This window comes from Peromyscus californicus, unplaced genomic scaffold (genome assembly GCF_007827085.1).
Source record: "Peromyscus californicus insignis strain IS unplaced genomic scaffold, ASM782708v3 Scaffold_17__1_contigs__length_78620276, whole genome shotgun sequence".
Classification (NCBI taxonomy): Eukaryota; Metazoa; Chordata; class Mammalia; order Rodentia; family Cricetidae; genus Peromyscus; species Peromyscus californicus.
This window is the reverse complement of record NW_026294469.1, coordinates 73,872,670-73,896,884: the sequence shown is the minus strand read 5'-3', so window position 1 is coordinate 73,896,884 and position 24,215 is coordinate 73,872,670. Positions and strand designations below refer to the sequence as shown.

The 24,215-nt window shown below is 41.7% G+C and overlaps 1 long non-coding RNA gene across 1 annotated transcript in view; it reads right to left on the bottom strand.

Moving 5' to 3' along the window:
- Positions 1-1,273: 1,273 nt before the first annotated feature.
- LOC128113045 (uncharacterized) overlaps positions 1,274-24,215 on the bottom strand; it is a 38,131-nt gene continuing 15,189 nt past the window's right edge. Inside the window, exons 3-4 of the long non-coding RNA XR_008219319.1 lie at positions 13,914-14,090; positions 1,274-6,284 (exon numbers count right to left, since the gene is read on the bottom strand). This is a non-coding gene — a long non-coding RNA (uncharacterized LOC128113045). The remainder of the gene's footprint in view (positions 6,285-13,913; positions 14,091-24,215) is intronic.

Below are 24,215 nucleotides of genomic sequence, written 5' to 3'. Positions count from 1 at the left end.
ACCTCTATGAAATCTTCAGTCTAAAGAGAGTGAGTTCCTGTCTCCTCACACCTTATATACCTTTCTCTGCCCTGCCATGTCACTTCCTGGGATTAAAGGCCTGTGTGCTTCCCAGTGCTGGGATTAAAGGTGTGTGCCACCACTACCTGACCTCTATGTCTAATCTAGTGGCTGGCTCTGTCCTCTGATCCTCATGCAAGTTTATTAGGGTACACAATATATCACCACAACAAACACTTGTACAAAACCTAGCTTGGCTCCTCTGTTTGTATGACTTTCCTCATTTGTATGACCAAGTATCTGACAAGAAGTCACTTTAAAGGGCACGAGAGATTATTTTAGTTTATACTTTAAAGACCAATACACATGCTGTCATGGCAGAGAGGAGGGATACAATCTAACATGTCAGGGAAGTCCTGGAGGGGAAGGGATGAAGCAGATGGCCACTGGATCTGTCATCAGAAATCAACAAGGGGACAGCAAGGGAGGCTAGGCTTGAAAACCTCAAGGCCACTTCCAGTGTCCACTTTCTCCAGCAAGGCTCTGTAATCAGAAATTTCTGTCCCACCAGCAACTCCCAAATAATTGACTCGGAGGCTTAATATTAGCTATAAATCTTCGGCCAGTAGCTCAGGCTTATAACTAACTAGCTCTTACTCTTAAATTAACCCATAATTCTTATCTATGCTTTGCTACATGGCTTGGTACCTTTTCTCAGTAGGACATTCTCATCTTGCTTCCTCTGCATCTGGCTGGCGACCCCTGACTCTGCCCTTCCTCTTCCCAGAATTCTAGTCTGGCTCTCCTGTTCAAGCTCTTCCTGCCCAGCCATTGGCCAATTGGCTTTATTATTAACAATGAGCATAAGGCACAGTAAGGCTCTACAACTTCCTCAATCAGTGTGCCTAGTGAGGACCAAGTGTTCAAACACAGGAGCCTAGAAGACACGTTTCATATGGAAGCTACGACAGCTCCCTCCAGGTGATGCCATGTCAGAGCTCTGCTTCTCCCTCTTGACACTCACACACCACCAGTGGCTCACACTGCAGCACGAGGACATGACCAGGAAGGCTCCGCACTTTCCTTGGCCCCTTCTTCTGCTCTTTATTTCCTCAGCTCTCTTCAACGTCATGTGAAAGCCTCGCACTTCCAGAGAACGTAGTCCAGCCTTACTCACACAGTTCCTCCTTTGACCCCACCCCCCAGCCTCCTTACCCTGCCCCTCCACTGCACTCCCTTCCTGCCCCCAGCTGGTGACCCATCCCATCTGGATACACAGGGTTCTGGTCTTCCCTCCGTCCACTTCAATGCTATGTAACGCTGAGTGGGAACTGGGCTTTATTTATTTTCCTTTGTGTCACTACTGCCCAGACCCATGTCTGAAATGAAAAAGATACCAAATAAAAATGTGGCTCATGAATGAACATTACAAGCCATATTTTAAAACCAAATATGAGAATTCTCATTTGCGTTTTTTAGAGACTCTCTATCCTGTGTCAGACTTTACATATGAAATACAGAAACTGAATTTTAAATTAACACTAAAGTTTCTATGAGGCTAATGATTGTATTTGGGGGCTCTTTGTTTTATTTCATTTCCACTTTAAGGAGTTACTAGTACAAGTTTAAACTTTCTCCAGAAAGTTGAAAAAGGAATATTAGAACTGAACAGAAATTTCAAGGTATCAAACGATTCAGTCTTTATAATACCCATTCATTCTTCAGCTCAAGTGAGCAAAAGAGCTCCTTTATCAAAGGATGATTATCAGCTGAGTTTCCCATCATTGTCCTGTACCTCACCACTTCTGAAAATCACACATAAAAATGTCTTCTAGTAATACCAGAAGCACAAAGGCAACAAAAGATTTCATGGAAAAGAGAATTATTCTCCTAATCCTTCCCAGGTTAAGTGCAGGCCTTCCGTGATTGCCTTTGGCTCTGTTCACGTCGGAATGAAAAAGCACTCTCTGATTAAATAACTTTCCACTGCCTTCGACTTGCCTTTCACAATTCTTCTGTCGCATGTCACGTCATGTCCCGATACACTCCAGGGACTAAGGACGATGACAAATTGGGGAAATTAGAGTGGAGCAAAAATCAAGTCCATACTGCTCCCTGAAACGGGTGGATGAACGCAGAGGCAATTGAAGGAGCTATGCTGGGAACTACAGAAATCATAAGGATTACTCACTCAGAAATGTTTGCTAAATGAATTCCCTTTCAAAATCCATTTCCAAAACCTTCGTAAATGCCTCCTATTGATTTGAATAAATTCTACCTGTAACCATGGGGGGACTCTCGGTAAGTTCAATATAAAGCAGGTCAGCCGTGCCTGGGTGGATAGCCCCACAACCATGAACATATGAGAAGCACTAATTGGAAGCTATGGGTTATAAAAAAAAAAGAAAACAAAGATATGAGACCGGGGAGGGGTGGGGATGGAGGGTAGATCTGGGAGGAAGTAGGGGAAGAGTTGGGGTGAATCTGATCAAAGTACATTGTAAGTTTGTATGACAGTCTCAAAGAATTAGTGAGAGTATTATATATTTTAAAATGAATTAACCCCTAGAAAGTAAAGAGAAGGTCTAAAGAATAAAAGCAACTTAGAAACCACACTGACTGGTGCTTCCGAACAATGGAAAACTAACTGAAAGAAACTTCCGCACAAGAACATCCATCGAGAAAGGAAAGTCTTGAGAGTCACGCTCTTGACATTTTCATTTCTGTGTAAAACGAACTATTCAGTTGCTACAAAGAAGATTGGGAGCAAAATTCACCTAAAATCTATCTAACAAACAGCACGAAACAATTCAAGGTAATAAAAATAGTAGCCAGAGTTTCAGCCTTGTCAAAGAAGGAATGACTCATGGAAGAAAGACATGTACGAAGACAAATGAAGAATTACGTGTCTTCTAACCCGATAAGCATAAGCTTTAGTTTGCGGACAAACCATGGGAACAACTCAAAGCTGTTGTGGCTGTTCAGAACTTCAGAGCTTTCTTGAAGTATCACTATTTTTGCAAACAAGGATATTAACAAATTTGGTGTTCTGAGGCCTGCAATTTGTCGGTTCTCAGTTTCTTTGTTTAGAGCTTTCGCTAGTGTTGTTAACTGTTGTTGCACATCATAAATTAAGGATTTTTTTTTTTTTTAAATGCTGTTTTCTTGAAATTTCCTTTTACATTTAGGAGAAGGCTTCATAGGTGCTGGAGAGATGGGGCAGTGGTTAAGAGGTCTCACTGCTTCCCAGAGGATCTTTGTCTGGTTTCAGCACTCACGTCTGAAGGCTCTCAAATGCCTATAACTTCAGCTCTAGGGCTCAAAGCAATGCCATCTCTGCCTCTGTGGGCACTCCCACACATGGCATACATCACACACCACACACACACACACACACACACACACACACACACACACACATGCACAGACATACACATGTGCACACATTTACACAAAGTATAAAAGAAGGCACCTTCAGGGGGCTGGGGCACCTGTCTTGGGCTATAGTACATGGATGTCTAGGACAGGTAGTCACTGGGCTGCAAATTCTACTGTGAGCATACAAATCTGTGTGTGTTCCTGTACTACAACCCATAGATGTCTTGTATGGAAATGGCTTGTGTGTAAATTGTAGTGTGCACACACAGAGGCATGGGTGTTTCTCTAATACGTTCCTGTTCAGACACCATGGTCTTAGTTATGGTGAGGTCACCTTTCCCTGGAAATTTGTCTTCTTGTTCCAGGTTTGTAGATATTCAGTATCAATATCTAACAAGTATCAAGCAAGCCAGGAATTCAGGACTCTACATATACACAAGCAAAAGTGATTCAAACAATGGAACCAAATGGAAGAGAAGCAGCTGCAGAGGCTATACCCAAGTCCTGTCAGGTGAGCTCTGCCAGAGGAACAGTCCCCTGGAGGCAGGTGGGTCCTCAGCACAGGTGTTGTCTCAAAGCTGCAGAGCTGTGGTGCACAAGAAGGGCCTTTAAGTACAGCTTAAAATCAAGCCTTTAAGTTGCGATGCTGTCAACTAACCCTCCTCTCCCAAGATAATGTGGCAAAGCAGAAACAAATGTGAATCAATCTCCTCTGCAGCTATTAGACAGCTGCACCACCCACCCCCGGGGACGCTATTTCAGAACTCTGCAGCAGAGGGAGGGCTCAGGGAATTATGTAATGCCAGCTTTGGGGCTCACCATAATTCCTGAGGTTTTCCCCTTCATTCTAGAGAAGCGTTTCCACAGTCAGCCATGAGAAAGAGTATTTCATGCATCGTAGGTGATGTTTACTTCTTAAAAAGCAAAGCAACATGCAAATGAGAGAAACTCCTGGCCACCTTTCTTCATTTTTCTTTCTGAAGAAATGTGTCCTCTAATTTGAGAAAATTTATGTTGAACCAAATCATGAAGATGCAAATTTGAAAACACCTCATATTTGCTTCACTAGGCTCTGCCCACCACCCACCTCATAATCCAATTGGTACTCATTCTTACTTGTTGATGGACAATCTCACTACCTTTCCCAATACTCCAAAACAGGTCAATGGATTTCCCGGTTGCTTGGCAACTTGTATGTTTGATTCTGATGTCCTTATAAGATGCGTTGTATCTTGAATCACTGCACATACTCAGCATAATTAACAGAATATAACAGTGAACAAATATCTTTGCGAGCTCATGATGGAACACAATAAATAAATAAAGAGGGTAATCTTTTTTTTGAGGGGGACAGACCTGTGGGGACTGACAACTAGGGGTGATCAGGGTACATTATGTGAAATTGCCTTATAATCAATAAAAATATTATGTTTAAAAAAAAGAATGCAGGATCAGACAATGAACACATCAGAAAAGATGCTTCATGGATCATATGTTCCTTCAAAAATTGGACTTGGGAAGAGAAATGGCAAGAAAACCCTCCAATATTTTAACAGTGGAAAAATAGGTAGTGACAAGTCATGATGAAGGGTGACAGACTTGGAGCAGAAAAATTAACGTGGTGGGAAAGCAGACATTATATTTAGAAGTCCTTCAGAGAAGGTGTCTTTCATAAACAAAGCAGGCTAGAACTCTAGGAACGTCTCAAAGCCTGGAGCCCCACAGGCCAAGTGGAGGAGTGGGTGGTTCTCCAGGGAGTCACAGGACTATGCCAGGGTGAATCTTCTCAGTCTCTTGCAGCTCAAGGAAGATAATTTGGATTTAGTTTTTGAAGTGTAATGAAGGGCAGTAGAGGTTCATCAGTAAAGGGGTGTTTAGAACTGAAAAAACTTTCACCAAGATGGGTCTTCTAAAGAGTGAAAAGAGGAAGCTGGAAGAGCTTCACATGTGATTGGACAACTTACTCCTTGCTTAGCAGGTCTGTCTGAGGAATGAGGGGATGGATATGCAAGAGTCGTGAAGTCTAGAAAGAACATCTTTCAATGCCCACCAGTACAGCTTGTGGGTAGTTGCTAGTGGCTGTTTGCTAGAGATGCCTCAACAAAGAAACACAGACTGGGTATTCCAAACAACACAGACATTTTGTCAGTGATGTCTGCTGGAAGTCGGAGATCAAGATGTTGATGGATCGGTTTCTTCTGACACCTCTGTCCTTGGGTTGGCTGTACTGCTCAGTTGTCTTCATACTAACTTCCTCTTCTTTTAAGGACATCAGTTACATAGGGTTAGTGCCCACTCAACCACATGTCAAATTAGTCCCTTTCTTAAAGTGTCTGCCTTTAAATACTACTGCCTTCCAAGGCACTGGATGTCAGGACTTCAACACGCACTTTAGGTGGTTGGGGCAGGGGACACACTCCAGCTATAGCAGGAAATCAATAAATTTATTCTGATAGATGATCATGCCTTGAACTTAGGTGGTTACGGTGGAGATAGTAAGAGAACAGAGATGCAGAAAATATCTTGAAGGTAATTCCAACAGGATTTGCTGGAGCTTGAACATGTTGCATCTGAAATTTTAAGATTAGAGCTGTGAAAATTGCATTAGGAGTAGTGGCATTTTCTGAGGCAAAAAGAAGTAGAAAGAGAATTGTGGAGAATAAACTGTAGATTCTGTCTAGACATTTGGACTCGGAGATGCAATTTCAGCAGCCTAATGACTGGAAAGCTGGAAGGTGAGATGAGTCAATGAAGTAGGTCATTTTAAGGATGAGAAAGCTTGTTTTATGAAAGCAACTGGAGTGTTTTTCTGCATGCAGTACATTTTAAAGCTGTCAACCCCACAGCGCCCATGACTGAACATTTCTATCATCACACGAGCCTCTTCGAGCAGTGGTGAAGAGGTCCTGGAAGAGAAAAATCCATGCAGAGTTCAAGTACTCACAGCTCACTGAATGTCAGACACCATACAAATATAAAGAGTAGCCTTTCTCCTACAGAGAGCCCTGGGAAATTCTAGAGAAAACTGATGTTTCTAAACAAGGAGATTGGAAATGTATTGCTTACTTTATATTCCAAAATTGTGGACTAAAATGGATAAGAGATCAGATTTGGAAAATAGACTAAAATGTGGGAGGTGGCCTGTGTACAGCCTTTAGTTTAAGTTTTTAAAGATTATCATGATGTCTATAACCACAGGACAAAATAGCTAAAATAAGGAAACATTCCTTGGATTTTCATTTTACTCACTTATAAAATGTCTTGCCATTTCCTGTGTCTTCTTTAAAGTACACGATGGTCACAGGAGAAGCCATGATTTCAGTTTTATTTAGTTTTTTTTCTTTTTCATTTTATTGAAAATAGGGTTTTTTTTCTCACATCCTATATCCTGATTACTGTTTCCTTTCCCTGTACCTCCCCCACCCGAGTTCTTCTCCACCTCCCCTCCAATCTAAATCAACCCCCTTTCTGCCTCTCAATAGGAAGCAAAGAGGCTTCTAAGGGATAAACGATACAATATAATAGTATAGTATAATGATGAAACCCGAACTAGCACATTGGAATATGACAAAACCGATGGAGGGAAGGAGCACAAGAAACAAATACAGACATGGAGACCCACTCATTCCCCCACTCAGGCAGTCCATAAAAGCACTAAATTGGAAACCATAATTTATACCCCAAGGACCCATAGAGAAAAGAGAGAGAAGAAAAATTTGCAAATAAAAAATGAATAAAACAAAAATAAGATTTTTTTTTAAAGAAGAAAAAACCCTGACCCATTCTGAGACATGAACCTCCAAAGGTGCCCCTGAGTTTGTTTTCTATTGGCCATCTACTGCTGGGCATGCAGCCTACCCTTAAGAGTGATTTGTTTCCCCAGTGAGACTCCCTTGGAGAAAACTAAATTTTCATTTGCAAGTGGTTAATAAATTAGAGATGACTTCTAGATTAGGGATAGGGACATGTGTCCACTTCTCCTTTCAGCTCTAGGACCCCATCTGGTACAGACCCATTCAGACCCTGTGTATGCTGCCTCTGTGAATTTGTATGTGCATAGATCATATTGATTCAGATGGCATTGTTTTCTTGGTTTCTTCCATCTCCTCTGGCTCTTACTGCTTCTTATTATTTTCTGCTTCCTCTTCTCAGGGTTCCCTGGGCCCTGAGAGGAGGGATTTAATGGAGACATCCTATTTAGGACTAAGTGTTCAAGGTCTCTCACTCTCTGCATAATGTCTGGCTGTATCTGTATTTATTCCCATCTGCTGCAAGGGGAAGCTTCTCTGATGATGACTGAGAAAGGCACTGATCTATGAGTATGCAGAATGTCATTAAGAGTCATTTTATTGCTACATTACTTTTAGACAAGTAGTATTTGGTTTTACTCTAGGTCCCTAGACTAACTATTTTCAGGTTCTTTGTCACCCAAACAGTGTCATGTATGAGTTCCATGTTGTGGAGTGGGTCTCAAGTAAAATCAGATATTGGTTGTTTACTCCCACAAGCTTTGTGCCATAATTATACCAGCATGTCTTGCATGTAGGATACCATTGTACATCAAAGCATTCATGGATAGCTCAGTGTTTATGTGTCTCTTTTGGTAGCCTGTAGAGTACCTTCCTGTACCAAAGACACTGGAACATAGGGATAAAGGATCTATGTAGGAGATCAACAACTCCATGTTCACTGAGTTATGCACGTGCTGTTTTCCACAATGAGAATTTGCCATCCGTTCGTGGAGAGCAGCCTACAGTCTTGGCAAGGCCTGGGTTGTTTGAGGGTTCCTATGGAACCCCTTTGGCCCATAACTCAACTAGATGCAACCCATTCCTGGTACTGAAAGCTTCATTTGGTGACAAGAGATGGCCAGCTGGGGCTCTGTCTCACCCATTATTTAGTGATTTTATTTAGATTGCCTTTATAATATGTTCATATTTTAGGAAGTTGCTGCTGTATTAGGTTTCCATACTATTCTTCAAATGGCACTCAATTTTATGGCCCATATTCCCTCTTTAAACCCTCTCTTCTCTCATTATTGGGTCCTCTAGTTCCAGTCCCACCAACCTATCTATAAATACATATTCTATTTCCTTTCCAGAAGAGATCTGTCTGTCCCTCCATAGTTTATCAGTCTATTCCTAACCACTGTGGTTATGGATTGTAACTTGCTTATCTTTGAATTAACAGCTAATATCCACATATAAGTGTGGTGACATTTTATTTATGCTTTGATAAATAATGCTTGCATGGAGATCAGAGGGGAAAGTTGGCCATTTTAAGTAGACAAAGAAGTCAGGCAACTGTAGTACACGCCCTTAATCCTATCACTTAGCAGGCAGGATCTCTGTGTGTTCAAGGTCACACTGGAAACAGAGTCAGGTGTGGTGGCACATGCCTTAAATTCCAAAACTAGTTAACCATGGAGGTCGGGAGGTCTGTACAGACAGAAAGGAAGTGATGTACCTGGACAGAGAGCAAATCGGATGGCAGAACAGCAAGGCATATAGACGTGGGTAAACAGGAAGTAACTCACATTTGGAAGCTGCAGAGTTGGTGAAGTAAGGTCGACTGGCGGCTTTCCCTATTTCCCTGATCCTTCTAAGGCTTTCACCCCTATATTTGGCTCTGTGTTCTTTACTTAATAAGACCATTTAGAAATTCATCTACATATAAGCGAATACACACCATATTTGTTTTACTGGTCTCAGCTACTTCATTCATGATGACTGTTCCTAATTCCATCCATTCCCCTGCAAATTCCATGATTTTTTTAAATGACTGAGTAATATTCCATTGTGAAAATCTACCACATTTTTTAATCTATTCTTCTGTTGAGGGACATCTGGGTTGCTTCTAATTTTTGGCTTTTATGAATAGAGTAGAAATGAACATGGTTGAGCAAGTGTCTCTATAGTAGGATGGAATGATAAATGCCCATGATGTGTATATGCCCATGATGATATAGCTGAATCTTGAGATAGATCAATTCACATCTTCCTGAGGAACTGCTACAATAATTTCCATAGTGACTGCGCCAGTTCAAAGTCTCACTAGCGATGGATGAGTTCCTTACTCTATCTACATCCTCACCAGCCTGAGAGTTGTCAACTTGTTTTATTGCTCTTAGCCATTCTGATGGGTATAAGACAAAAATCACAAAGTAGTTTTGATTTGTATTCCCTGATGACTAAGGAGGCTACCTTGAGCTGTAAATAAATATCCTGAGAAGTCCAGCTTATGCTCGCTCAGACTCCCACTCTGTGATATGGTACAGTAACATTGACGTTGGGACAATCTATAAAGATTATTTAGAGTTCACAATTTGTACATGGCTGTGTGTGTGTGCGTGTGTGCTGTGTGAGTGTGTGTGTGTGTGTGTGTGTGTGTGTGTGTGTGTGTGTGCGTGTGTACTGTGTGAGTACTACCATAGGTGCCCTTCCTTTTGATATTAAAACTGCTATGGTTCCCTTCCCCTTCTATCTCTAACTCCTCACAGTTACTAGTCTATACTCTACCTCTGTGACTGCAATATCCACTACTGCTGCCTGACTGAAATCATGAGGTGTGTGTCCTATTGAGAATGACTTTTCTACTACTGCATAATTTATTTCAAGTTCATTCAAGTTCTTGTATGTATCAAGTGTTTATCCCTTTTCATTTATCCTATGTATAAGTAATACTCACAATAGAAATATACCATGGTTTGTCTAATCACTTGTGAATATTTACATTTCAACATTACAAGAAAGGGGAATATTTCAACTATATCATTTTGATACATTGAGTTAAAATGTGAAAACAAATTTTACTATTACTGTGCCTACTACGAAACTGAAAACATGAAGGCATGGACATGACTGGAAAAGGCATTTGCCACCAGGCTCCACAACCTGAATTCAGTCTTGGAACCACACAGTAGGAGAGAGCTGGCTCCCACACATTGTCCTCTGATCCCCACATGCCGCATTCAAGTTGTGTCTTCACTCTATATCTCTGGGGAAATTAAGAAATTATTCCTTCTATTACAGGATTTGGCAAACTGCACCAGAGAGTTGAATCATGAAAGTCTACTGTGAATTTTGTTCAGCTAGGCAGAAACCACCTGCATATGCAGCTAGACCTCTACGGCAAGGTGGTATATGGGCCACCAGGCCCCTCCATCCACCCACACCATCCTGAGAAGGATGCCAGAAGATTGCATCTACACCGGAGGTGAGATCCTGTCGTTCCCACCATGCCTCAGCTATTTTTAAAGAATAATGAACAAGATGAACCAGGATGACTCGCCCACAGCCCTGCAGGAGAGGAACAAACCTGTGTGTGTTAATGTATGGTTCTTAGAGTTGGCTCTTGAGAAAGATCAGCCCACCTGCTCTGAGCCTCTGTGTAAGACTCTCCATACTTCCTTTACTGAGCCTCATGAAAGGCTCTGCATGGGGCCATCGGCAGAGAGAAGCAACTTGTCTCTTGTTTTTATGCAGTTTTTAAGAAAGTCTCCAAGGAATGTGTTCAGTAAGGGTTTACCCCGCCTCTGAATCTTCCATATAAGTGTACTGGATTTGACTTCCCTGATCCTGTGTACAGATAGACTATGAATATGGGGTAAGAACATGTATTACAAGTTCTGAACATCTTTTTTGCTGCCATAATTGAGATCACTGTGTGTTCACTCAAGTCTGTTTTCTCTTCATCTGACATAAAATTAGAAGTTTTGTCCTGAATGTTATTGTAACTCATATGTGACCACCAGAAATTAGTCACATAAAGGTAGTTCTCCACCTGGCTCATACAAACCTCCCTATAGTGCCCTTCATCCCGAGGACAAAAAAGAGAAGGAATTCCAAGGTCCTAGGGGATGGTGCAGTCACAAGGTAGAGGTTCCTGAGGCCCTGGCTGGTTTAAAGAAAGTGCTTGATGATTTCCTTGGAGCTACTTGCTGCAATAGTGTGAATCCAGCCCTGCAGAACTAGGAAGCCAGAGGAGGCAATTGGTGTCTACTGAAGTCAGCTGGGTGCCCAGCAATGAAACAAACACCACCAAGCTTTCCATCAAAGATCAAAGAAAGATTCCACCAAGCTCTATGCACAATGCAGCCACAATGTCAGGTCAAATTTTCTAGACAGACACGGTGTCTTGACTTGGTAGCAAAGGTCAAACAGAGTGTCACCAAAGTATGTCATTTCAAACAAAACTCAACCTGCCAGAGCAGGAAGAGTCATGTCAAGGAATCTACCACACAAGTCAAACTCTGTGATGACATCTGTAAACTCTGTCTGCAGGTCTGAACTCACATGGCCCTAATAAGAAACAAAGAACTGAGAAAATTGATCAACATTAAGGAAATATTGTTGACAAAAGAATAGTAAGCACATTTTTACTCTTTATTATTATATTTACTTTTTCATCAATTTTTCTTTGACAATTTCACAATCTATAATGCATTCCAATTATTCTTTCTTCTCAGCCTGCCCTGTCTTTCCTCCTCCTGTTCCTATCAACTCTCCCACTCCATCCTTCTACTCCATTTTTCAGATTTATGACTTTATAGTTAGTTTTGAGACCCATAGCTGGAGAATTTCTCTCCAGCTCCAGCCAAGTCCCACCAGTCCCGGAGCCCACTTATAAAATAAACACACAGACTCTTATATTATTTAAACTGCTTGGCCATTAGCTCAGGCCTACCATTGTCTAGCTCTTACTCTTATACTAAGCCCATTTTTGTTAATCTATATGTTGCCACGTGTTCCGTGGCTTTACCTGTTGCCTCTACATGATGCTCCCTGAACACAGTTGGTGTCTCCTCCCCCTCTCTCTTCCTCTCCTTTTGCTGTCTTTCCTCACTGCTAGTCCTGCATATACTTCCTGTCTGGCTACTGGCCGATCAGTGTTTTATTTATACAGAGCAGAGTGATATCCACAGCAGAGAACTGTTAAAAATTCCACATATTCATGAGTACCATGTGATATTTTATATACATATACACTGAGTAACATCCCAATTAGCTTAAATATGTGTTCCCTGAAACATTTATTTATTTTGGTCTCGAGCCAAAAAGGTCAGACAAAGCTTTTCAGATAAGGAAATCAGCTCAGTGTAAACATTCGAAGTCTTCTCTTCTGGGTGTTTTATATTAAAACAAACTTAGAGGTCCCAAACCTACCCGAGAAGGAAACTGACTACATAATTTGTATGATCTTACAGGAGAACGTATGTTCTCCTCACTTCAGTGTGGCTGCAGGAATAGGAAACAAGGGACATGAATTAAGAGTTAAGGCTTCTAGGTTGTTTCCACGTACTGGCTATTACAAATAATGCTGCTATGAACATAGTTGAGCAAGTGTCTTTGTGGTATGATTGAGCATTCCTTGGGTATATGTTCAAGAATGATATATCTGGATCTTGAGGAAGATTGATTTCAAATTTTCTGAGAAACCATCATGCTGATTTCCAAATGACTGTACAAGTTTGCACTCCCACCAACAGTGGAGGAGTGTTCCCCTTGCTCCACATCCTCTACAGCATAAGCTGTCATCAGTGTTTCTGATCTTAGCCATTCTGACAGGTGTAAGATGGTAGTCAGAGTCATTTTGATTTGCATTTTCCTGATGACTAAGGATGTTGAGCAATTCCTTAAATGTCTTTCAGCCATTTGAGATTCTTTTGTTGAGAATTCTCTGTTTAGCTCTGTAGCCAATTTCTTAATTGGACTGTTTGGTATTTTGATGTCTAGTTTCTTGAGTTCTTTATATATTTTGGAGATCAGCCCTCTGTCAGATGTGGGGTTGGTGAAGATCTTTTCCCATTCTGTAGGCTGTCATTTTTGTCCTATTTACCATGTCCTTTGCCTTACAGAAGCTTCTCATTTTCAGGAGGTCCCATTTATTAATTGTTGCTCTCAGTGTCTGTGCTATTGGTGTTATATTTAGGAAGTAGTCTCCTGTACCAATGCATTCAAAACTACTTCCTACTTTCAACCTAGATACCCCTCAACCAAAAAACGGATTAAGAAAATGTGGTACATATACACAATGGAGTACTACTTGGCAGTGAAAAACAATGACATCATGAAATTTTCAGGCAAATGGATGGAACTAGAAAATACCATCCTGAGTGAGGTAATCAGACTCAGAAGGACAAACATGGTATGTACTCACTCATAAGTGGATACTAGATATAAAGCAAAGGATAACCAGACTACAACCCACAGCTCCAGAGAAGCTAGCTAACAAGGAAGACCCAAAGAGGGACACATGGATTGCCCTGGGAAGGAAAATAGATAAGATCTCTGTGAGTAAACTGGGGATGGGGGGGATGGAGGGTAGGAGTTGGGGGATGAGAACATAAGGGGATGGGATGGTCGAGCTGGAACAGGGAGGGAGTGGGAGAGCAATGAAAGAGATACCATGATAGAGGGAGACATCATGGATGTATAGGAAAAAAAACAGGTGCTATGGAAGTTCCCAAGAATCCCCAAGGATGACCCCAGCTTAGACTACCAGCAGTAGTGGAGAGGGTGCCTGAACTGGCTTACCTCAGTAATCAGATTGGTGAATACCTAACTGTCATCATAGAGGCTTTCTCCAGTAACTGATGGAAGCAGATGCAGAGATCCACAGCCAAACACCAGGCCAAGCTCCAGGAGTCCAGTCAAGGAGAGAGAGAAGAGGGATTGTATGAGCAAGCAGCATCAGGATCATGATAGGGAAACCTACAGAGACAACCAAAGCAAGCTAGTGGGAACTCATGAAATTTAGACCAATGCCTGTGGAGCCTGCATGGGACTGGACTGGGCCCTCTACATAGGCAAGACACTTGTGTGGCTTGATCTGCTTGGGGGGCCCCCTGGCAGTAGGCTCAAGATCCATCCCTGGTGCATGAGCAGGCATTTTGGAGCCCACTACCTATGGTGGGATACCTCCTCACACAGCCTTAGGGAAGGGGGAGGGGCTTGAACCTGCCCCTACTTAATGTACCAGGCTCTGCTGACTCCCCCGTGAGAAGCCTCACCTTCTTATTTGAAGGAATGGGGGCTGTGCTGGGGGAAAGGCTGGAGGGGCGAGAGGAGGGAAGAGGGGGATCTGTGATTGGTATGTAAAATTAATAAAAAATTTCCTAGGGAAAAACAAGAGTTAAGGCAGCTTTCCACATGGAGAGCAGAAGATTTGGCTTGTTATCAACTAGACACTATACTCAATTCCCATTTTTCTCTTCTGAATAAGATTTTTGTCTCAATTATACCATTCATCACCTCCCACTGTAGGACTTATATGAAAGAGAAGTCTCTGCATCATTTAAAGATCCTGGCTTTGGCCCTAAGGAGGCAGGCAAGCATAAGGAATACCTGAGCAATGTGAGACTCCACTTGGCTTGGGCTATGCACATGCCTCTCTTGTAATAAAGCATTTGGCAACCTGAGATCCTTACCTGCACATACTATGCAAATGCATGCACTCCTCTTCAAACAATGCATCTAGCAACCTGTTAGCAACTCAGTTGAATGAAGTTACACATAGATCTCACTCTGTAGAATAAGCTTCACCTCCCCCTAACAACCACCAAACTTAATTCACATTCAGAAATATTTCACTTATATCCAGGTACAGGGTGGGGGTGACAATCTGGCTTAGACAGTCATGTACAATGAGGCAAAATAGTATCCCCAAGGGAACTTTTAGGAAGGATGATCTGCTTGCCATGTTATACCTACACAAAACAGGGCAGGAATATAATTAAGATCAGATAGACTGCAGGATGGGAAATGATTATATAACTTAAGCTGTCAATCAAAATAGAGAACCACATAGACTATACCTCTTAATAACCAAAATCCTCCTTTTCTTGTATTCCATAAAAGCAAATCCAAAGCAATAGTAACAGTCATACAGCCCACTGCCATTCCTAACAATGTATTCCTTCCTAATCTGTACTATGATTTTGCTTTGAATAAAGTACTTTTGATACCTTTGCAATCTGTGTGCATCTTTTTTCAATTCTTGAATAAGCTATCAAGCATTTGGAAACACCTGCCCCAACCCCAGCATGACTGTTTGAAATCTTGGGTAGTGGATGTTGGGAAGTATGAGTGTGTTCTGTGGAGGTTATAAGATAGAAGTTTGTGTTTGGTGTCTGAAAAAGTACAGCATAGCAGATATTTGCATGCACACATTAAGCCATCTTCCTTCTCCTATCTCATCCACCCACCCCACCCCCTTGCAGACAAGTGTAGCAATGGAACTGCTCCAAGAAAAGAGTAAGATAATGTAATGATTTTGTCTCCTACAGTTGACCCAAAATATCCTCCCACAGTGACCATCCATTGTGTTCTTTCTTAAAGTCACATTATCAGATTCAGCAGATGGCCTGGGAGTTAAAGAGCCACAGGTGGTAGGTGCCTAGGTCCCTTATCAGAAGAGAAAACACCAGCTTCTGCATAAATGCGCAGCCTTGCTACATGAGGGGGAAATATGTGTTTTCTGTGTTAACCTGCTGGGATTTAGACATGATTTATTGTAACAGTTGAACGACATTGCTTAGTAAGGACTTCTTTATCAGGTTTTAAATATGTAATAGAAAGAGGTATTGTCTTTCTGGATTCTTATTTTTTAATATAATTTTTTATTTAAAACTTTTTTCTTTCCTTTTATATACCAAACCCTGTTCCCCCTCCCTCCCTTTCTCCTGCTCCCCCACCTACCTCCATCCCACCCCAAACCCCTCCTCATAGAGGATAAGGCGTTGGGTAGTCAACATAGGCTAGCATACCAAGTTGGGGCTGGACCTAGCCCCTGCCCCCTGCATCAAGGCTAAGTAAGGCATCGCACCATAGGGAATGGCCTCTAAAAAGTCAGTTCGTGTACCCTGGATAAGACCTGGTCCCATTGCCAGGACACCTACAAACACATCAAGCCACGCAACTTTCACCCACATTCAGAGGGCCTAGTTTGGTCCCATGCAGGCTCCCTAGCTGTCAGTCCAGAGTCCATGAGCTCCCACTAGCTTGTGTCAGCTGTCTCTGTGGTTTTTCCCATCATGATTCTGACCCCCCCTTGCTCTTATACTCCTTCTTCCATCTCTTCAACTAAACTCCAGGATCTTGGCCAAGTGCTTGGCTGTGGGTCTCTGCATCTGCTTCTATCAGTCACTGGATGAAGGTCACAGACAATTAGGGTAGACACCAATTTGAGTTCAGAGGAAAGCTAGTTCAAGAACCCCCTCCACCATTGCTATGAGTCTTAGCTGGGGACAATCTTGTGAGTTCCTGGAGTTTCCCATAGCTGCAGATTTCTCCCCATTCCCTTAATGGTACACTCTGTCAAGATACCTCTTTCATTGCTCTCCCTCCCTGACTCTCCCTTAACTCTCAAGCCCTCATATTCCCACCTCCCATCCCCTCCCCTCTATTTCCTCTCCCAGTTTACCCAGGAGATCTTAACCCTTTCCCCTTCCTGGGGTGCTACATGTATGTCTCTTTTGGATTCTTATAATCGTGTAAAACATGTGTCCTCAGGAAAGGAGAAACTGATAGAAGGGTCATTTTTCCCTTGGAGCTTTTCTAAAGGTCTGTAACTTGAGAGACATTGTCTAAGCACTCATGCCAAGTGTAGCTGAAGTTTTCTTGTGTCCCACCCGGTCCGCAGCCACTCAGACCCAAGTAAACACACAGAGGCTTACATTAATTAAAACTGCTCAGCCATTATTAGCTCAGGCTTACTATTGACTAGTCCTTACACTTAAACTCAGCCCATTTCTGTTCCTCTATATGTTGCTATGTGTTCTGTGGCTTTACCTGTGTGCCATTACATGCTACTCCCTGGACGCCGAGCTGGCATCTCCTGACTCAGCCTTCCTCTTCCCAGAATTCTCCTTGTCTGCTTATCCCGCCTATACTTCCTGTCTGGCTACTGGCCAATCAGCATTTTATTAAACCAGCGTACAGAAGCGTCATCCCACAGCAGCCAAGGGATTTCCTACTAGTCACAAAAGCAAGAAAAAGAGATGGTTCCTGACTTTAAGGCGCTCACGATAGTGAGACCATCGTACATCCACTTATAGATCTAAATTAAGAGCTAAGTACTGAAACATTCCAAGATCTCTACTAAAATGACATGTGTAGGTGCAAGTGAAACAAGATACATTGCAAAATTAGAACTAGCTTCAAGCTAAACTTTTACTGTATGTCAGTATGATCTTACAAGCAGCTGGTAAGCAATCATGGAGCCAACACCAGAAAAAAAGGAGAGAATATCTAAATAAGAGAATTTGTATTCACTGAAGAACCTTGATCTCTGTCCTCAGTAACATTTCCCAGGACATCCATAAGTCAGCCAGCTATGGGATTAATAATCTCTTGGCCTGAGTAGAGTTTTAAAGATGATAGGAAGTAGTGAAAAAGCTAGACCCATTGTGACAGAAAAGTCGAACCCCAGCTAATTCTGAAGTTCAGCTTTCCATTCTAGTGGTAGTGATGTTATCTTTACTCTGCGCCTGAGGAGCTATTAACAGTCTCCATAACATCTTGAGCAATTATCATCAAGGGAACCTATTGTTTGTTCTCCTTCTTTATGCATATCACAGCCCAAACTCTATCTGTGCATACCGAATCTGCTTTATTCCAGGGATTCACATAAAAGGAAATAATCTCATGTCGGCTGCTGGGGCCATGCTTCCATCAGTCCAAAGCTGCAAACACTGGGCCTCAGCTCTTCACAGTTGAATGTCTTATTCTGTTTTATATTCCACTGGGGATTTTGACTTTACAATCTTGTCCCTAGAATCTTAAAGCAGCAAATACCAAGGGAATTTTTTTTTCAATACTATTAACCTGTGGCCACAAATAACTGCTAGAAGTGTCTTGAACAAGAGGGGCTATAGAAACGCTATAATCCTCACATAGAAAGAAAACTAACTAGCTAAATCAAATGGGGAGGAAGGTTAGCAGGCATTCAGTGAGGATACTGTACGTAGTGTTTTCCTTTGACAGTGAAACACTTTAGCTATTTATTGTCCATCAAAAAACCCAAATAATTATTTTATATGGGGGCCAAAAATCTGAAATAAACATAGGAACACTGTTTTCAAAATTATGTTTGATGCGGTTGTTTGAAGTTTTAGTCTATACATACACCAAAGAAACATGTTGAATTTTTATTATCTTTAAGCTGTAAAAATCAACATCATTATGAGTAAAATAAAGACTAACCCAAAACCTATTTAACATTCTCCTGCACCCAATCCCCAAAAAGAGGCAGAATGGGGACCACATCTCAGAAGAAAAGAGGATAATCACACTGAATTAAAAGAGTTTACTCTGGATTCAGAATCTTCATTGTGAACTGAAGCTTGGAGTTAGTATTTGTGGCCAGGGATCATTTTTACTCCATGGACGCTGCTCCATGGATCTCCACCAATTCATCCCTTGCACTGTGGATCCTCACCAGTTCGTACTCTGCACTGTGGATCATCACCAATTCATCCTTTGCACATCAGAAAAGCTTTTTACAACTCAGAAATTACATAGCATAGGTAGTTCTTAAAGGCCTCCTGGAACCTGCTTTCAAAGGCTAATTCAAAAGGTTTTACTTTCCTTCCTTTTAACCAAATGCCCCCCTCCCCTGCCCGTGGGGGTCTGAAACTATCTTGTTACTAAGTAATTTGGCTTCTGGCTAATTAGAAATAAAAAGTTTGCTTTTGTTTATCCTTGGGATTTAGGGCCAGCGAGATCTGCAGCAACCACCCTCGGCCCAGCCCATTCTACCTGGCCCATCTCTCACTCCCACTATTTGTAGCTGTGCTTTGCTTGCTGAGTCCTTCATCACTGTATTGGGTAATTCTCATCCTGGATTCGACCTCCAGTGCCATGACCTCCAATGCAGGCTTTTTCACCTGTGTACTTTCATTACTCTCCTCCCAGTCCTAGTCTACAGTGAAAAGAAAACTAAAAATGAAAAGAAACAGTGTGCCAAAACCCATGCCCATCTCCCTTCCTCTCGTCTCTTTATCTGAACCACCACATCTCCTCCACAACTGCAACGTCTTCCTTAGGACGCTTTCCAATATACATTTTTTCCAAAGTCCCAAGGCCATCCCCTAATGAGAGAATCTAGGCCCAGCGAGTCTGCACTGCTATTTCCAGATGTCTGTTCCAGTGCCAACCTCATAAAAACAATTCTGTGGAAAGACAGTACTGCCCAGGTCAGCTGACCCATGTGCGTCCCCACCGTCCTCACTCCATCACTCAGAACTTCTGCTGCAGAAGCCTACATTTCCCCTCTCTTAAGACAAACCCAGCGTGCCTGCTCGAAATACTAAAGAAGGCTCTGTAAGGAAAGAGCTTGATTATAGCCTTGCACACCAGGGCTAATAGAAATTTTATAATCAGGTGAGAAATGCCACTGCTTTTCTTAACAGTCTCAAAAACCTGTGGATTAGCTGCTGCATGTTTTTCTAGAGCAAACTTCCTGAAAGCACGCTAAGCCTTCAGAATTTAAAGTGGGGATAATAGTATTTTTCTCAGTACTACAACAGGCACAAAAATACTACAAAATTGCTTATTTCAGTTTCAGAGAGCTATACAATCACAACCTCCTCATGCATCCCCTCAACTTCTAGCTATTATCACTCCTCAAAATTTCCCAACGGAGAGCTCAGGAACCTTAGTGACAGCCTTCACCAAATGCCAGGATCACCCAGGCTCTTTGGGGATCCAGTTTCCTTTCAGCCGCTGCATCTTCAGCCTTGAGAGATGGACACTGAAGACTCAAGACAGACTCACAAGCAGCAGAGCACAGTTGAAGAGAACAAATGGGGATTTAGAGTCCTGGCCTTTCCAGTTGAGCTAAGCAGCCTCGGCAAACTACCTCACATCTTTTTGTCCATTTCCTCGGGTGTGTAGTAGCAGGATTATAATTTTTTTCAATGAGTTGTAAGAAATTAATCAGTTATGAAAAATGGTATCTCTGCAGGACGTAAGGAGATGTCAACTAGGATGCTGCGAATAGGCTATGGCATGCATATACGTAAGTGAAATACAACCAAAATCAAAATCTCCTCTTCAACCATCACAGGAAGATAGAAAGGAAGAAAGCAGCTTTATTATAAAAGAGGTATTAAAACAAAAGTGATGTGCATTACATGTGTTTTTGTCTACCCATGAATGACTTAGACATATGCTGACACAGCAGCAGATATTAAATGGAGTCTTCCAGAGACATTCCTAACAACATCAACAACAACAAATACTGACCTTCTAATTGGAACTTTGTTGTTGTGGCTGTGTCTTCCATGCCTCATTTTTATAACTGATGTAAATCTATCAAGCTCTATGTATTAGTCAGTTTTCTATTACTGCAATAAATACCTCAGGTAACAAACTTTCAAGGAGAACATATTGTTATGAAGTATGTGACTCCTAAGAAAAGACCAAGGACTTAATCTAATTAAAATTATAAGATTTATTGATGAGCAGGATGAACAATATCTGAGCCAAATTTAAGATTTCCTGAGGAGGGGATTGAGGGAAGGATTTTTAAAGGGGAAACCCATAATAAGACTTTTAATATCTTTGCAAGCAAGCAAAAACTGATCTGTTTTGCCAATTAAGTGGTTAAGGAAACTGAAATAGCCACAGTCCAGCCTGTGGATGGCTCCATATCCAACTCCATTCATCTAAACAGTGACTGAAGTATTTCCCAAACTCACCATAGGCTCCATGGCATCTAAATCCCTTCTCACACTTTCAGTCATGTAATGAAATTAAATATCAGTTGGTTTTGCTTATGAAGTTTAAGAAACTTTTCTAGGATGCAGACAGTTGGGTGACCCCAGCATTCAAACCCAGAGCTGAGTCTCAAACTATTTCATGAAAGGGCAAAATGCCAAGGTGTACAGAGGCCATGGTGGCTCTTAGCTTTAAACCAACCCCTTAGCTATATTCTCAGTAATGAACTCTTCATCAAAGCTTTGTGGTGCAGAAACAGCCACCCTCTCTCTCTGAGCAGAGGAGCTGACAGCACGTCCCTTGTTTTACCTTTGGCTTTCACAGATTCATCAACAAATACATTGTCCTTCTTTTAGGATTTTTTACTTGCAAATAACTGAGGGATGCTGAAATCTTGTTTATTTTCTCTTTAGTATATTTCCCTAAATGTGTGCTTGGTGTTTTTAAAATATTTTAAAGCCAAATAGTGTTAATAAGAACACAAAATCAGGATTCAGTGTTTAAATGAATATATGAGGTTAAAATCTTTTTTGAACCTAAGAGATTATATTTAATCTGTCACAGTATTCTGATTTCTAAGATTGCTAACATTTCTGTAAATCCTATGATAGGATGTGTACACTGATGTAAGGTTTTATAAAGATTAGGGGGATTTCTATTTTTATGTCACTTGTACTAATTTATTTACAACTTACTCATGTAAAACATGCAGTCTATCTTTGCTGAATATTAAAATAAGAGATGATATCTGTAAATGTGAATTGAGTGGATGATTTGAGATTATATTGTGCATGTGTGTATGCACATGTGCACCCACATATTAATTAATTTTGGAGCATTTATAACAGCATCACTGCAGTATGTCGAGAGAGAGTGTACTGGCTTAGAATAAGCTGTTGAGTTTGTACACCAAAACGTCTACAACACACATCATTATAAAAGGATAGTTCATGTCTTCCTATTGAGAAACTTGTTTTGTATGTTCTTATAAGAATAGTTAACAATGGGTGATATGTAAAATGCCTTTTTGTGGTTCAGAATTCATCTTAACTCTTTCCATTCTCAAAGGTCAAGCCAGTTGAAACACCACCATGCTGGCTCCTATTCATTAGCACACACTTTGAGTCAGAGAATGATTAGTGGCATGTGGGCACAGATTTCTTGATGATCACTTCTAACAAGCCACATGTCAGGCATGTTGAGTATCTCTGCCTCCTTGTATTCCCTTTTATTTTGAGTAGGGCATGATTCATCCAGCATCTAAGAAAATACAAATCTTTTACTTGGTTGCCTCCTAATTGTGCTTCCTATGTCTCATTTTAAAATGGTACCACATTGTCCATATTAAAAATTAACATAGCTGATTAGAAGAAAAGAAAATTTTTAATAATTAGAAAACTAGTTGATTTTGTTTGGGGTCTATTTTTTTTCTGGGCTTCAAGAATTTTCATTGTGCTCTGTCTGCAGCACAGTACTAATAAATTAAGATTTCCAGTCAGCAAGTAAAAGACAGTGCCTTCTGCTTGGTTTGCCATGTTGGAGTGCTCTGACATGATGCCACACAAGAACTGATGCTCAAGAGGCAGGTAACTACGCTGGAGTTCTTATCACTGTCCTCCCTGTATGCACATGGCAGGACATGGCACAAAATTGACCAGTAACTTTTACAGAATTATATTCATTCATTTTGAAGCATCTTTCCAGAAGACAGTCATATGACACTACTCCTAGGGAGATGTGAACAAAACATCTCCTCACTCCAGGTAGGGATGAAGGGGCTCTAGCAGGTCTGAGAATGGCAAACATGACTTTTGCAGGCTTTGCCCATTCCCCATTCCCTCTGACTTGCTAAAAACTGTCAGATTACATTCCTAAGCTAGCCACCAAGGTTCATTCCCTTATTTAGTCACTTCCTTCTCCTTAGTCTGACTACCAAGGTACAGCTAACAAAGAATTGAAGTCCAGCAATCAAAAGCCCTCTTTTGACTTACCCTATTTAACATGACCAATCAAACTCAAACACTCCGTCCTAACGCAGCAGGAGTTTCCTCTTTTATCTTTATGAGCTACCATCTGCCTATGTGCCACATCTGTCTCCTCTCTATCCAGAGGCAGTCACTTTGTGCCTCTGGAGCAAATACCCCTTCCCCCTCTCCCTTGTTTCTCTTCCCTCCTCCCTGGTCCTCTATCTCCTGTCTTTGTCTCTTATTCCCTGCCCTTTGTCCTTCTAGGGCAAATAAATCTCCTTTGTGCTAAGAACTTGGTCTTGGGGCGTCTTGTGCCAACTTTGATGTCCTATCAACAGAACTAAAGACAGACCAAAGTAGGGACATCACCAAAGCCCAGCTTGGTGAGTCATTGAGTTTCATTGTGGCAACTTACAGAAATATGGATGAGGGGTTACTGGCAGGAGCAGAAGTGACTCACCAAAAGCCCACCCCAGCATGGGTGACAATTCACAAAAACTGGAAACATGGATCACACTACACAACCCACAGGCCACTCAAAAGGTTGGAGAGTATCATTTGTAGAAAACTGAATCTCAGTTAGGGTTTCTATTGCTGTGATAGAACACCATGACCAAAAGCCACTTGGGGAGGAAAGGGTTTATTTGGCTTACACTGCCACAGCACTGTTCATCAGAGAAGGGAGTCAGGACAGAAACTCAAATAGGGCAGGATCCTGGAGGCAGGAGCTGATGCAGAGGTCATGGAGGTGTCCTTCTCACTGGCTTGCTCCTCATGGCTTGCTCAGTCTGCTTTCTTATAGAATTCAGGACCTCCAACCCAGGAATGGCACCACTCACCATGGGCGGGACCCTCCTCCATTAATCACTAATTGAGAAAATGTCTTACAACTGAATGAAGTGTGATCCTAATTAGTCTTAATAATAAAAACCCAGAGTCAGATATTGAGGGTGAAAGCTGAAAGATCAGAGAAGCAGAGCAGCAGCCACTAGAAACTTCTTACCTCTACAAATCCTCAGACTGAATGGGGGCCAAGGTCCTGTCTCCACCTGCCTTATATTCCTGTCCCTACTACCTAATACTGAGATTAAAGGCTTGCCCCACCACTGCCCAGCTCTATTTCTCTTTTAGACTGGTTCAATCTCCTGTC